The sequence below is a fragment of the Elephas maximus genome, chromosome 7 (genome assembly GCF_024166365.1).
Source record: "Elephas maximus indicus isolate mEleMax1 chromosome 7, mEleMax1 primary haplotype, whole genome shotgun sequence".
In the NCBI taxonomy this organism is placed as follows: Eukaryota; Metazoa; Chordata; class Mammalia; order Proboscidea; family Elephantidae; genus Elephas; species Elephas maximus.
Genome location: NC_064825.1, coordinates 7979159 through 7991583, shown reverse-complemented (window position 1 = coordinate 7991583; position 12425 = coordinate 7979159).

Below are 12425 nucleotides of genomic sequence, written 5' to 3'. Positions count from 1 at the left end.
CTATGTAAAGAGAGCTTTCCTGGAACGTGGCCTGCACCACCTTCTATCTTACAAGGGATAAAAGGAAAAGAAAGCAAGCAGAGAGTGGGGACCTCATACCAGGAAGCATCAGGAACAGAGCACTTCCTTAGGACCCGGGGTCCCTGCACCTGAGAAGCTCCTCATCCAGGGGAAGATTGATGAGAAGGACCTTCCTCTAGAGCTGACAGAGAGAGAAAGCCTTCCCCTGGAGCTGACACCGTGCATTTGGACTTTTAGCCTACTAGACTGTGAGAAAATAAATTTCTCTTTGTTGAAGCCATCTACTTGTGGTATTTCTGTTACAGCAGCACTAGATGACTAAGACAGGTGTGAATCTTGTCTCTGCCGCTCACTGGGCACGTAATCTCAGGGAGGTTGTTTACCACCCCCCCCCCACCAATTGAGCCTCAGTTTTATCATCTGTAAAACCTCATAGGGTTGTTGTAAAGATCAAATGAATCTGCATATATAAAGTGTTAGAACATTACATGGCATACTGTTGTTATTATTTGCTGTCAAGTCAATTCTGACTTATGGCTGCCCAATGTGTGCAGAGTAGAACTGCTCCGTAAAGCTTTAAGGCTGTGACCTTTTGGAAGCAGATCACCAGGGCTGTCTTCCAAGGAGCCTCTGAGTGGTTTTGAACCACCAACTTTTCAGCTAGGAGCCCAGCGCTTAACCTTTTGTGCCACCCAGGGATTCCACATGGCATATGGTAAGTGTCAAGTAAGTGTTGGGGGCAGTGGTAGTTCAGTTGCAGGATTCTCACTTTCCATGTGGGAGACTCAGGTTCTACTCTCAGCCATTGCACCTATAGGAAGAAAGGCTTGGTGATCTGCTTCCAAAAATCAGTCAATGACAACCATATGGAACCCAAAGGGACCGCTGTGCATGAGATCCCCATGAATTGAGAGCCAACTCAACAACAGCTAACAAAAGCAAGTAAATGTTAGCTATTATTATTATTATTCTTTTTCACACACAAATGTGTACACAGATAGCCATGAAGTAAGAGGGCAGAAATAATTCAAATATACAAGTGATTACAATAACTGTAAATGACTAAACTCACCAATTAAAAGACAGAGATTCTTGTATGACATAAAAGGAAGCACAGAAATGGGAGCTGAGGAAATGTATTCAAGGTGGGGCAGGAGCGGGACCTGGGAGAATGGTGTTGTCTGGACTAAGTGTATAGAGACCAAAATTTATTAGGGTTACAACAGGTAGGAAGAAGGAAGGGGGAAAGAGGGAATCATTGCTTAGGGGATACTGAACTTCTATTAAAGGTTGACAGAAAAAACCGGAAGCAGATAATGGTGATAGCTGAACAACATGATGAAGGTAATTAATGTCACTGAATTGTACGTGTAAAAAAATTTGAAATGGCAAGTGTTTTGTTGCTTACATATTTACCATAATAAAAAAAATTGAATTTAGATTATACCTAAGTATCATATTAGTGATAATCAGTATTTGATCCCTGTGATGTATATTAGACAATGTACTGGGCACTTTCTGTACATCACCTTTGACATTCTCAATAATCATTCAAGATGGATATTAAGACATTAATATTCTGCTCATTTTTCAGATGAGGAAAGTGAAGTTAGAATAAGTCATCCAAACTCATACTGTAAGTGAGAAAACCCCACTTCAAACCCAAGTCCATCTGTATTAGTTTCCTAAGGCTGCTGTAACAAAATACCACAAATTGGGTGGTTTATAAGAACAGAAATGTATTGTCTCGCAGTTCTGGGGACTTTTTGTTGTTGTTAGGTGCAGTTGAGTCAGTTCCAACTCGTAGAGACCCTATGTACAATAGAATGAAACAATGTCCTCTCCTGCACCATCCTCATAATCATTGCTATGTTTGAGCCCGTTGTTGCAGTCACTGTGTCAATCCATCTTGTTGAGGGCCTTCCTCTCTTTCACTGACCCTCTACTTTACCAAGCATGATGGCCTTCTCCAGGCACTGGTCCCTCTTGATAACATGCCCAAAGTACATGAGATGAAGTCTTGCAGTCCTCACTTCTAAGGAAAATTCTGGCTGTACTTCTTCCAAGACAGTTCTTCTAAGAGCATTCTGGCTGTACTTCTTCCAATATACCCAGTCCACAGTATGTTCAGTATTCCGGCAGTCCATGGTATATTCAATATTCTTTGCCAATGCCATAATTCAAAGGTATCAATTCTTCTTTGGTCTTCCTTATTCATTGTCCAGCTTTTGCATCCATATGAGGAAATCGAAAATACCATGGCTTGGGTCAGGTACACTTTAGTCCTCTAAGTGACATCTTTGCTTTTTAACACTTCAAAGAGATCTTTTGCAGCACATCTGCTCAATAAAACACATTGTTTGATTTCTTGACTGTTGTTTCCATGGGCCTTGATTGTGGATCCAAGTAAAATGAAATCCTTGGCAATTTCAATCTTTTCTCCATTTATCATGATGTTGCTTATTGGTCCACTTGTGAGGATTTTTGTTTCCTTTATGTTGAGGTGTAATCTATACTGAAGGTTCTGGTCTTTGATCTTCAAGTTCTCTTCACTTTCAGCAAGCAAAGTTGTGTTATCTGCATAATGCAGGTTGTTGATGAGTCTTCCTCCAATCCTGATACCACATTCTTCTTCAGATAGTCCAGCTTCTCAGATTACTTGTTCAGCATAAAGATTGAGTAAGTATGGTGAAATGATACAACACACATCTTTCCTGACTTTAAACCATGCAGCATCCCCTTGTTCTGTTCAAACAACTGCCTCTTGGTCTAAGTACAGGTTCTTCATGAGCACAATTAAGTATTCTGGAATTCCCATTCTTCAAAATGTTACTCATAATTTGTTATGGGTATCCATCCATGCATTTGAATGCCTTTGCATAGTCAATAAAGAACAGGTAAACATCTTGTATTCTCTGCTTTCAGCCAAGATCCATCTGACGTCGACAATGATATCCTTCATTCCATATCCTCTTCTGAATCCAGCTTGAATTTCTGGCAGTTCCTTGTCAATGTACTGCTACAATCGTTGATGGATTATCTTCAGCAAAAAATTATTTGCTTATGATATTAATGATATTATTCAATAATTTCCAAATTCTGTTGGATTACCTTTCTTAGGATAATGAGCACAAATACGCATCTCTTTCAGTCAGTTGGCCAGGTAGCTGTCTTTCAAAATTTTTACCTCCAGTGCTACATCTGTTTGTTGAAACACCTAAATTGGTATTCTGTCAATTCCTGGAGCCTTGTTTTTCGCCAATGCCCTCAGTGCAGCTTGGACTTCTTCCTTCAATACCATCAGTTCTTGACCATATACTACCTCGTGAAATGGTTGAATGGTGCCCAATTCGTTTTGGTACAGTGATTCTGTGTATTCCTTCCATCTTCTTTTGATGCTTCCTGTGTCATCCAATATTTTGCCCACAGAATCCTTCAAAATTACAACTCGAGGCTCAAATTCTTTCTTAAGTTCTTTCAGCTTTTAAAATGCTGAGCATGTTCTTCTCTTTGGCTTTCTAACGGCAGGAGTTGGAATTCACAGTAGCAACAGGGCCATATTCTTTCTGAAGGCTCTAAGGGAAGACACTTGCTTGTATCTTCCAGCTTCTGGTAGCCCCAGGCATTCCTTAGCTTGCACCTGCAGCATAGCCCTATCACTTGGTCATTTCCCTCTCTGTTTCTTTTTGTCTCTTTCCCTCTTTTAAAAGATACCACTCAGATTGGATAGCCACGAAGATGCACAGGATCTGGCAATTTTTTGTACTGTTGTTATGTAAGAACCAACTGGATAGCAACTAACAACAACAGCTCCGACTGGATTAGGACACATCCTACTCCCATACAACCTCATGTTAACTGATAACTTCTTCAAAGACCCTATTTCCAAACAAGGTCACATTCGCCAGAAGTTAGAATTTCAACATAAACTTTGAGAGAGGGGGACACAATTCAACTCATAACACCATCTAAGTTCCAAAGACCATGAAGACTTTGCTCAAACATGCAGCCTCAAGAAGAATCATGACTGCTTTTCTCTGAATGCCTGCTGTGTGCCAGGCACCTTGCTGGAACCTTCCCTTTATGCATTATCTCTAGCCCTCCCAGTCTGCAGATGGGCATTATTATTTCCACTTCTTTTCCCAAAGATCTGAGCCAAACCGTCTACTTTACATTGTATAGCGTTCATCAACAACAGTGAGGTGTGAAGCATTTGAAATTTTTCAAAGTGGGATTTGAGATGACTTTGTTGACAACACTCAGATATATTTATTTCCAACCGTGACAACTGGCACTCTAGCACCTCATATTAAATAATAAACCTCATTCACGCTAGAAGGATGAATCACTGTCTGTCAGTGCTAACTAGCAAGACTTGCTGACTGTAGCCTAAAGCACCTCAAGGTGGTCTAAAGTCCCTCTCTCATTAGCGTCTGTGGGACACCTGCCCTCACCTCACAGCATGAAGACATCTAAAGGCTTAGTGTACCCACCACCACTTCCAACCACCACATTTCCCGCCATAAGAAGGCAATGCAAGGGAGTAAGTGCACAGCCTAATTATCCTAAGAAATGGTCCCATCACAGCACAATAGACTGTGAAATCTATAACCTGAAGGTGCGTGCCCATAGAATTACAAGAAGTTGGGACTTGCCTTGCTGTGACATTCAGGATACCAAATCCTATTGTGTTTTGTTTATCTTGGGTGAGTGTTCTCATTAGGCATCCTCCCCAAAGAAGCTGACCATTTGTGGTCATCACACATCCCATATTTGCTTGGGCTGCAGCAAGAAGTAGCCTGGTGCAATCGCTGGTCATTTGTATTTGTTTGGAAGAGTCAAAGGGAGAGGGCAGTGGGGCTGCAAATTAGCTTGCAGGATGAGGTGTAGGGCAGAGCTCTACCATCAGCCTGTTTGTGAGCTTGGGCAGTTTCTTTACTCTTCTGGCTCTCATTTTTTTCAATATGGAAAATAATGACTAAAATATGTGATTTCTAAGGATTTTGAAGTAATCTAATCTATCCTCTGACCCTAGAAACATCTTCACCTGAGTCTTACCAAGGGGAAGCTACTCTGTGGAAAATCATATAGGGAGAGATATTTCCCAGCCTCCCCCAGTCTCCCATGGAAAACCATTCCTGCATTTGACAAGCTTGCTCATAAGCGAGGTGCTTCCTTGAACCTTCTTTTCTTAGCCCTCTTTCTACAGCATTATCTATGGTTTTCATAAAGGCCAACCCTCTTATTTTGCCACCCCTCTGAGTTTTCTTGTAGTCTAAGTCTCCCTACTTTAGCCTTCTCCAAGACTGGAGTCAGCTTGCTACTCACTTGTGAATGTTCTCCATGATCCAGAAGATTCTTAAGTCTAGTTCTCTCAGAAGAGAGTACCCAGCACTGAGTTTAATGGAACATTTCTCAAATTGCTTTCAGTGGAACACTGATTTCCCAGGGTAGGAAGTAAGTACTCCAAGAAAAGGCTCTTCAATCAAATACGTTTGGGAAATGCTGGACTGAACAGAGTTGAACAAGCATTTTATCTACCTTGCCTTGTGAAATTCTAAGGGGAAATATAGTCCTCAAACTCATTTGCCAGGAAAAACAAAAACAAAAAAACCTTCTAGGAGTATCTTGTGGATCTAGCATTCCTAAAAACATACCTTGATGCAGGCTATATTTCCTTACTACACTCCGAGATGAAGTTAGATAAATGTAGGGAAATCGAATGGAAAGGGGCAAAAAGGTTTTATTTAAATTAAGACTGCCTTAGGTTTTTTTTTTTTTTTTTTTTTTTAGGTTGGGTTCCCTGAGAAGCAGACACTGCTTCAGGATGTCAGTGCAGTTGGTGTACTTGGGAGGTGATCTCTGGAAGCACCAGTAGGGGAGGATGGAATTGAGACAGGAAAGGGAGGGAAGCCAATCCAGGTGCATTAGTGAGCAGGTTATCTCTATAGGCAACTGGGCTAAATCCTGCAGGGTAGCCCTGGGCAGCTGTACAGAGTCCACCTCAGACTTGTCCCACCTTAGAAAGGGGAAACTGAGGGATTCATCAACCAAATCTTGTCTGTCCTTTGTTGAGGCTACTTCCAGTGGTGTTAACTCCCTGGGCCTCCAGCCTTCCCCATATGTGTCCTTGGACAGAGGGTCTCAGGACTTGTCCTTGAAAGGCTTGACATGCAAGGGAATGTCAAGGCGAGGGATGAGGGACATGGGTGGGGCATGACAGTGCCTTCCACGAAGACCCATGCAGTTTTCTTTCCTTTCAGTCTTGAAAGACCAGAATAAAATACATACTTTGTTCTGGTAATCTATCATGAATTTATCTTCTGTGTATTTAGTTATCTATTTATATTTTCCTCCAATAATGCCATGTCATTTCTTAGATGCGACAAATTCTGTTAGTTTATCCCCTGTTTGATAAGTTTCACTTTTCATTTCTATTTTTTTTAGCTCTCATCTGCTCTAAGATCTGCTCAAGGCATGTCTAGGGGTAGAATCAACAAACTCCTGAGGATCAACAGTGTTAGGGAGGAGGACAAGAAGCACAGAAGACACCAGATTTCTGGCTTAGATGATGGCGTGAAGGGCGGTGCTCTGTTCTGAGGCGGGCAGTGCAGGCAATGAGGTGGGGTTAGGGAAGATGGTGGCATCCGTTTTAGATTTTGATGTTTGAGATGCTCAGCGAAATTGCAGGTGTGTAACTGGTTATTCATAGGGTGTCCATAGACCCAGTTTCCCTTCTTGTCAAAAGTGTCCCTGTTTGGACAATAAATTATACAATCATCCCAGTTATACACGCTGGACCTTTAAAGAAAGGTTTACAGTTTGAGGGAATCACCAGAATATGCATGTTAGTTGGTGCTCTGTGCAGGAACAGCTCACCAGGAAAATTATGTGGACTGGGAATAGGACCCAAGAAGCCTGAGGTCTAGACTCAGTGTAATCTCAGCATTGGTATGAGGGTAGGAAAATGTTGCTGTCCAGTCTATTCTGACCCACGGAGACCTCACATGTGCAGAGCAGAACTGCTCCATAGGGTTTTCAAGTCTTTGACTTTTTTGGAAGCAGATCATCAGGACTCCCTTCCAAGGCATCTCTGAGTGGCTGCCAACATTTGGCTATTAGTCAAGCACTTAACTGTTTGTGCCACCCAGAAGAATAGATCCTCAAAAGGAAATGGGAGTGGTCAGAGAGGTGGGTGAAGTCCAGGAGAGGGTGGGCCAAGTAAGCCAAGAGAGAGAATGAAAGAAAAAAAAAAAAAAAATACAGCCATGTGGTCTATAATAAGAAAAGAAAGTAAGAATTTCTCAGGTAGCTTCTCTGGTTGTCCAGGAAATGTGATAAAGGGAACACTGGGATCTCTCTTCCTTGTCTGGTAGAGCTGTTGGGGCTGTGAAACCAGGGCAGATTAATTGCCACATTCTTGCATAGTTGGAAACCCTGGTGGCGTAGTCGTTAAGTGCTACGGCTGCTAACCAAAGGGTCGGCAGTTCGAATCTGCCAGGCGCTCCTTGGAAACTCTATGGGGCATTTCTACTCTGTCCTATAGGTTCGCTATGAGTTGGAATTGACTCGACAGCACTGGGTTTGGTTTGTTTTGGTTTGCATAGTTACCCAAACCTTACAGATAGGAGAGGAAATCTTTCTCCATCACACTTTCTGGGCTAAACCCCACCTCTGCTGCTGGGGACTTCATGGATCGAGGACTTTGGAGGTACATAAACTACCAAGGTTCAATTCCCAGCTCCATGGTTTCTACTTGCATGATATTAGACAGATTCTCTCTACAAGCTCTATATACTCATCAATAGAAAAATAATAAAAATACCTGTATTGCAGCATTGTTGTGAAGAAAAACTGAGAAAAGAAAGGCCCTACAGTCACTCAGACAATTCCATGTAATATCAAAACTAAAATCTAAGTCCCCTGATTACCAACCAGGCCCTCTTCCCCACTAAAAGAAGGGCTTGACTACACCCTTCTAATTGAGGTCCCTCCTGTCCCCTTTTCCTACTCAGAGACAGTGTTGTCCAGACTGCAGACAGACATGCCCATTCAATGGATACCCAGCCTGACCGTGAATGGCACTGGTCATTGATCTCTAAGACACACAGGAAATGTTGTAAAGGGGCAGCTTGTCAGCAGTTTAAAAACCCATGGAGTAACTGGAAATGGGATATTGTGGTGTCTCTGGAGAGGCAAAGGGAAGCGCCCTTCTTCCTGATCAGCAGAAAGCCCCACAGGGGCCATCATGGCTCACAGAGAAGTGGGGTGTCATCTGAAGACCAGTCAACACTTATTCGCCACCTCCAGTCTCTGAACAAGATGAAAACTGGCAGCTTTCAAACATGTTTCATTTGGCCCACACGGTGGTTTTGAAAATTGGTATTTGTTGCCAAGATTTAAAAAAATTCAGAGAGTACACATAACAATTCAAATTTGCAGCTTCTTTTTCTTTTTTAAGTCAGAACATTCCTGCATAACAGCAACTGTCCAGCATAAAATAGCTGCAGCCCCTTCAGGAGGAAAGGAGCTCTGTTCTTCCATTTCCACCCTACCCTGTTTCCTTATACTTCATCTTCTTGACTTACTCGAGTTACTCAATGGCTCTTCCAGCCATTTGAGTTTGACCCAGATTCATGTAACCAATCTTTGTGGAATAATACACCTATGCCAGGTCCTGTGGTGGGCATGAGATGTACAAAACAGGCTAGCAAGGGATAAAGATATACAAACAATTACAATAGAACCTAAATGCTCTCACAGCTGTAGATAAAAGGCTATGGAGTCCAGAGCCGGAAAAGGCTAATTGCCTAGCAATAGTAACACCCATACTTTATCAGTAGGGACATTGTTGGTTCAGTGGTAGAATTCTCACCCTCCATGCAAGAGACCCAGATTCGATTACCAGCCAATGCACTTCACATGTAGCCACCACTCGTCTGTCAGTGGAGGCTTGCATGTTGCTGTGATCTCAAAGGTTTCAAAGGAGCTTCTAGACTAAGATGGACTAGGAAGAAAGGCCTGGCAACCTACTTCCAAAATCGGTCAATGAAAACCATATGGATCACAGTGATTAGATTCTCAACCCATCATGGGAATGGTGCAGGACCTACTAGTATTTCATTCTGATGTGCATGGAGTCTTGTGAGTTGGGGGCTGATTCAATGGCAGCTAACAAGAATAACAACATATTTTATTGAGTGCTTACCATGTGCCAAGCATCGTGCTAAGTATTTTGCCTACCTGTGGAGTCAGGGACAGCTTTGCAGAAAGATTTCACTTGAGCTTCAGAGGTAGGAAAATTATCAGCTAGAGAAGAGTATTTCAGTTGGAATTGTATGTTCAAGGGCTTGTGAGCAAGCCAAGCGAGTCCAATGAACAATGGAAGCCATGTGTGGCTACAGTCTAAGCTACATCAGGGGTGAGAGAAGAGACTGTGAACTTACTGTGGTTAGAGAGAACAAGCACTTGAGTGTTGCAGACTGTCCTACAGCCAACGAGGAGCCTCAGAGGTTTAACCAGCTCCTCCACAATACAAGTCAAGGGTCAAGGATCTGAAAAGGAGAAGGGATGGAGGCATGGAGCCCGTCCAGTGCCCTGTCTGGGCCACTGGGAAGGGGGGCGGGCACAAATTAGCTTGTGCTGGTCCCCACCACCCCTCACCCTACTGTCCTGAAGAACTTGCTCAAGGAATTTAAAGTTGCATTTACATTAGTCCAAGTCCAACATCACAAGGAAGGTAAAGCTGATGCCAAACACACTGAGAATACATTTGAAACCCGGGTGATTTATTTCCCTTTATCTTGAATGATTCATACTCTTCCTCCATCAAAACAAAGGTTTGAATCTTTCTAACGTGCATATCTGCTCTCTCAAAGCCATGTCCACAATAATGTTCATAAGTCTGTGTTTTCATCATTGCTCCTTCCAGCATCTTCTCTATTTTCTGTTAAATTCTTTTTGGTGGATCACTTCTTTTTGGCAATGCCCATTCACCCTAATATGCAAAGGGGTCATGGGCAGGTCTGGGGCCACTTTGCCACGCAGATTATTTAGCACAAGCAACAGGAAAGCCCTTTGGGAAATTCTCACATGTAACTAAATCAGAAAGTAATATCCTGTTTTGTCTGCACTCTGCACTGTCCTCCTGTGTCCTGTTAGAGGAATCCTGGAGTGTCTCCCCGCTGGCTTAAAGATAAACAAATGGCTGGCTCTCAGCCCTGCCCTAGAGCCATCCTGGGGAATTACACTAAAAACAAAGTATCAAAACTAACCCAAAAAATGGGGAAAAAATGCTGAAGGTCCTCACTAGCTGCTAATTTCAATTCTTTGAGCGGATATTTTGATTGTGCATGTAGGAAGAACATATCAAGAGTAGTTAGCTCTTAAACTTTTCAAATAAGATATTGTTTTTAGTTGTCATTGAGTTGGGAACCCATGCACAATGGAATAAAATGCTGCCTGGTCCTGTCCCATCCCCGTGATTCGTTGTGGATTGGACCATTGCGATCCATAGGGTTTTCACCGGCTGATTTTTGGAAGTAGATAGCCAGGCCTTTCTTCCTAGTCAATCTTAGTCTGGAACCTGCACTGAAACCTGTTCAGCAACGTAACAACACGCAAGCCTCCACTGACGAAGGGGTGGTGGCTACGGGTGAGGTGCATTGGCTGGCAATTGAAGCCAGATCTCCCACATGGAAGGTGAGAATTCTACCACTGAACCACCAATGTTCCCTTTTCAAGTAAGTTGACCAGCTGCTGTTGAGTCAGTTTCGACTCGTGGTGACCCCAAGTGTTGAAGGGGGGAACTGTACTCCCTAGGATTTTCATGGCTGTGACCTTTTGGAAGCAGATCACCAGGCCTTTCTTCCAAAGTGCCTCTGGTGGGTTTGAACCACCAACCTTTTGTTTAGCATCCGGGTGTTTAACCATCTGTGTCACCCAGAGGCTCCTTTTCAAATAAGAGGACCCCTTTCTAAACTTTAAATAATTTCAGCAACTCTCCAGAATACGGACTGTTAGTATCAAGCAGTTGAAGAAAGGTACAATGACAAAAATCTATTAATAATTTAATAGACTTTTTAAAGAGGAATTCCAATTCTATTAATCATAACAGTACGTTTGACCACTGAAAAGCAGCAATGCATAGACACGAGAGGCATCTCTCTCCTGTCTAGTCTGAAGTGTGGACGGTACTAACTTGGTTAAGCATATTGATCAAGGATGCCTTTGCAAGAATTCTCTTCCACACATCCTGTCCCCGTCAGGAGTCCTCCACCCACAGATTGAAAATCACTGTGAACCAGAAGAAACAGCAAGGTGCAATGTTGTGTTTTTTTTTTGTCAAAGAACAGAACTCACCGTGATATCTGTAGAAGACTATAGGGATTTGGCCAAAGTCCTGTAAAACCGGGGTCTCTGTCTGCCTTCCTTCTGTTTGAATTAGCCACAGGCTCCTCAAAGGTAGATGCCTCAAAGATTTCTTCTGTCATTTACTGCCTCTCTGGATAATCATTCTTTCATATACATGATAAATTGCACCGTACCTTTCTTCCTGGGAACAAAATACTCTAGGAAGGACCAGAGGGATCTGGACTTAACCCAACAAGAGACCTAGCAACGAGATGTCAAGGGCACCCAAGGTCATCAAGATGTCGTAGTTCAATAAAGTACTTTGTAGTGAACTACACTCATTATTTTATCATTTATTGAATGTGTACCATGTGCTAGGTAATGTGGGGCAAAGATAAAAATCTGAACTCAAGGAGGTTAAATTCACGAGTTGAAGGTGTTTTAAAGCTTATCTGAGAGCTAAATCCCATGAGAGACACAGATGAATTATTATGAGAGTTCAGAGAACAGGAAATCATCCTACAGCCCAGTGAGATCCGAATAGGCTTAGGAAGGAAGCAACATTTGAGTTGGGCCTTGAAAAATGGGGGAGATTTGGAAAATTCTTTAAATCCAATGCCTTCTATGTTTGTGGTTTGTGTCCAAAAATTAGAGTTGTAGGAAAATACTCATGTGGCTTTCACATAATCAAGGAAGGCTTTTCAATAGATGTTGAGTTAAGGAATCTTTGAAAGAAAGTGAAAGGTACATCTCTGTCACCAGACAATATAATTAATGAGCTTCCACATGTGTGGGCCAGTCATGAAGATTCAAGGTCTAGTAACTCAGAATGCATGACTTCCTCTATTGTACAGTTTCCTGATCTTAGACTCAGAATGCCTCATACATTATCATTTCTGACTTCACATCCTCATTCAAAAACCATCGATCTTTAATACCTAACCACCTCTCTAACCTCATCTTTCACCATCTTCTCTACTCCCACATCCACTCCGTTTCTCACCACTTCTCATACTTCATACTTTGCATCCTTACAGCACCAAGCTGCTCGG